The 4,537-nt window shown below is 34.2% G+C and overlaps 1 pseudogene; it reads left to right on the top strand.

The window, feature by feature from the left end:
* Window positions 1–3,063: 3,063 nt before the first annotated feature.
* On the top strand, window positions 3,064–4,028 carry LOC123936260 (annotated as a pseudogene).
* The last annotated feature ends 509 nt before the right edge of the window (window positions 4,029–4,537 follow it).

Raw genomic sequence — 4,537 nt, 5'->3', positions numbered from 1 at the left:
TATTTATATTATGCATCAGATATATTTTCAGTGCTTTCTACTGCTTTGGAACCCAGAACCTGGGACTGCTAATAAGCTGAATATTATGATTAGTCTTTGTAATCATTAGAGGAGTATATAATGTTTTGAAAGTCAGAATTTATTACTGAAATACCCTGTATCATATCCACTCCTAAACTATTCCTAGAGAGAAGAGCGAATATTTGTTTATTATTTATTTTTGTTGGTAAGGAATTTAAAAATTTAACATTTAACATGTCCGTAGTTGGGAAGTTGGGAAGGTTTGATCTCTTGAAGAGAAAAATATAAAAGAGGTTATTACTGATTTTTTTCAAAATAGACAGATATATTTTATTTCCATTGTTTTTTCTTATTTATTTTGAACCATTTTAAAATTCTACTGTAAATACACACACACACACACACACACACACAAACACACACAATACTTTAGCCTAAATAGAGGGACTGTGAGCTCCTTCAGTGTAACCAACTTATTTTTTTTCTTTTGTCCTCAGCATTTAACACAGATATAGGTTTTGAGGTTTTGAGTAGCCAGATTTGGTATTGTATAGGGAGTTGTATTATAGTCAGAGACAAACTCAACATTATTCAGTTTTGCTCTCTACATCTCAGTTTTGATGAAAACTGGTTACTCTAGACCAAAAAGTAGATTATGCTTGTAAAAGCAACTAAAGCTTGTCTTGTAAATGACAAAGATCTTGTAAATATGAATTCTTCTACCTGAATTTTAGAACAAATAGCAGGACATTTAAGTAGATAAAGTTGGAGAAGTGCATACTAGATAGTACTAAGATTTTCCATAAAGATCTGCTTAACCAGAGTAAAAATAATAAATATATCATATATAAATATAATATATATTAGTCTGGGACTACAGAAATTGAGAAATACAAATCTTATATAGATACTAAAACTGGCTAACTGAAATAATTCATCTTATATCATAAAACACAAATCATAACTGCCATCTCTTACCTAGATTTTGCATGATAATCACCATAGATATAGATATTAACTCTTTAAATTAACAATATATGTACTTATTCATCTGTATCTTGTAATGTTCTAAGCACTTTCAGTATGTTACATAATTTAATCCTGAACATATTTGAGATCTAACATTATTATCCTATTTTTATGTAAAGTTGACAAAGGGACTGTGGGTACAGGATACTCTGGACCCATAGTCACAATCCCGCCCCAAAATGTGGGCTCCTAAATTGATGTCCCTAGAATATCTAAGAGGTTGGTCATTGGTGAGGACCCTGATTTACTCCTGTGGATACATGGAACACGATGCACAACCACAGAGCATCACACCCTGGCTTGTACAGAAAGTGAGGGTTCACATTTTTGGTATAAATATTCCCTAAGTTATGTTTCAGTTACTTTCTAAATACTTCTCATACAGAATATATACCTAAGAGTTTTTAAGATCCAATTGGATCTTTAAACCTGAAAAGTTGATTCAATTTTGATTTCCATAATAAAAAATTCTATAAATAGGAGATTTTATTTTTTCCATAATTCACTTTTTGTGTTTTTCTATGGCAGTTATTCCAAAAATTTCCATACTAATTGATAAACAACTAATCATCATCAGGAAATCTCATGATCTTGAACTCTGGCAACCTTACTGTAAGTTACCAATATTAACTTCACAGACAATATTATAGTAATTTCAGGTATACAACATTGTGATTTAACAAATTATATGTTATGCTATGTTTACAAGTGTAGGTTACAGCTGTCACCATACAGACTATTATGATACCTTTGACTATAATCCTTAATGCTGTGTTTTTTATTCCTGTGACTTATTCACTCCATAACTGGAAGATTGTATGTCCCGTTCCCTCTTGACCATCGTGTCCATCACCCCACACTTCTCTCTTCTGGTAACCATCAGTTTCTTCTCTATATTTCTAGGACTCATACTGTTTTTTCCTTATTAATTTATATTTTTAGATTCCACATATGAGTGAAATTATGTAATATTTGTCTTTCTCAGTTTGACTTATTTCACTTATAATACACTTGTGGGTCCAACTGTGTTGTAAAAAGGGGAAGAATCTCAATCCACTATGATAATGGTATAATATTATATATATATATATAATATAATATATAATGGTATAATATAATATATAATATAATATATAATAATATTTACACACCATTCCTTCCTTATCCACTGATGTTGTTTCCATATCTTGTCTATTGTAAATAACATTGCAATAAACATATGGGTGTATATAAAAATATACAATAAAAATACACAATGAAATATTATTCAGGCCATAAGAATGAAATCTTGCCATTTGCAATGACATGGATGGAGCTAGAGAGTATTATGTTAAGTGAAATAAATCAGAGAAAGAGAAATATAGTGTGATTTCAGTCATATGTGGAATTTAAGGAACAAAGCAAATGAGTAAAGGGGGAAAAAAGAAGAGAGAGAGAGAGACAAACCAAGAAACAGGCTCTTAACTATAGAGAACAAACTGGTGGTTATGAGAATGCAGGTGGCTGACGGGATGGGTTAAACAGATTATAGGGATGAAGAGTGCATATATGATGAGTACCAGCTGTTATACGAAAATGTTGAATCACTGTATTCTACACTTGAAATTAATATTACACCATATGTTAAATAATTTGAATTTAAATACAACTTAAAAAAGGAATATCATCTGGAGATTTGAAAAAAAATAAAAGTAAGGGTGCATATACTCTTTTGCTTTCCTTGGGGGAAAATGTATACCCAGAGGTGGAATGACTAAGTATTGATATCTTTGAACCATAGTTGTGAATTCTTAGATTTCTAATAAATTTGGTCAATTATAGGTAATTTATAATCTAAAAATTTACAGGTCCTTGGAACTTTCCCTTATTGGCACCCAGGTTGCTATGTGTAAACATGCACACGTGCTCACGTGCATATGTGCATACACACACACACACACACACACACAGTTATTTTGGGTGGTCATATCCCATGAGTGATCTGTCAACTCCATAGTTCTTCTAGGTGATCCAATGGAGAATACAACTTGGGTGGCCAACTATACTGGACGATCAGATTTTGACCTAGTGGGACTCTTCATTCAATCCAAGTACCCAGATCTCCTTTGTGTGGTGATTTTTGTAGTTTTCCTGATGGCCTTGTCTGGAAACACCATCCTGATCCTTCTGATACACTGTGATGTTCACCTTCATAACCCCATGTACTTTTTTATCACCCAATTGTCTCTCATGGATGTGATGTACATTTCTGTCACTGTGCCCAAGATGCTCATGGACCAGGTCACAGGAGTGAATAAGATCTCAGCCCCTGAATGTGGGTTGCAGATGTTTCTCTATCTGACACTAGGAGGTTCAGAATTTTTCCTTCTAGCTGCCATGGCCTATGACCGCTATGTGGCCATCTGCCATCCACTCCGTTATCCTATCCTCATGAACTATAGGGTGTGTCTCCTCTTGGTGTCTTCTTCCTGGTTTCTAGGATCTGTGGATGGATTTATGCTCACACCCGTCAGCATGACCTTCCCCTTCTGTAGATCCCGGGAGATCCATCATTTCTTCTGTGAGGTCCCTGCTGTAATGAAGCTTTCCTGCTCAGACACTTCCCTCTATGAGACCCTCATGTACCTGTGCTGTGTTCTCATGCTCCTCATCCCTGTGACAATCATTTCAAGCTCCTATTCTTTCATCCTCATCACCATCTGCTGAGGATGAACTCAGCAGAGGGATGGAAGAAGGCCTTTGCCACTTGTTCTTCCCACATGATGGTAGTCATCCTCTTCTATGGTGCTGCTGTCTATACCTACATGCTTCCCACCTCCTATCACACCCCAAAGAAGGACATGATTGTATCTGTCTTTTACACTATACTCACTCCTGTTCTAAATCCTTTAATTTATAGTCTTAGGAATAAGGATGTAACAAGGGCCCTAAAAATATTGTTGAATGTGGGATCTGTCCTACAGGAAACTATGAAGTAGGGAATATTTGTACTAATGTGTTTTTCCCCCTTCACTCTACAAATCAAAACTTTAGGACTTTTGGCAATATTTTTCTTCAGATTCTTATAACATAATGTGTCATCATCTCTTTGTCACTTTTGAAAGCATTATGTCCCTGTACTGGAAAGTTCTTCCTTTTTACACTTCTGCATTCAAAGTGCTTGTACAATTGTATTGTATTCATGTTGTATTTTTCTCAATATTCATATTATTAAGAAGTAAGTGATAAAATATTTAGAAACAAAGATCATAAGGTGTACAACTGATGAAAGAGAGATGGAGAGAGAGGTGATAAACCAAATGGAGTATAAACTTATAGGAGAATCTAGGCAAAAGGTGATAGGAGTGTTAATTGTACTATTATTATTCATACTAACCTTCCATAAATTTGAACTTACTTAAGAATAAAACATAAAGGATCAGAATTTTGATTATTTTAAAATTTGTCCTTGCAGCATGGTGGCAGTGTGACAAAGCTTGGAAATCAT

This window comes from Meles meles, unplaced genomic scaffold (genome assembly GCF_922984935.1).
Source record: "Meles meles unplaced genomic scaffold, mMelMel3.1 paternal haplotype, whole genome shotgun sequence".
Classification (NCBI taxonomy): Eukaryota; Metazoa; Chordata; class Mammalia; order Carnivora; family Mustelidae; genus Meles; species Meles meles.
This window is presented reverse-complemented; position numbering and strand designations above follow the sequence as displayed.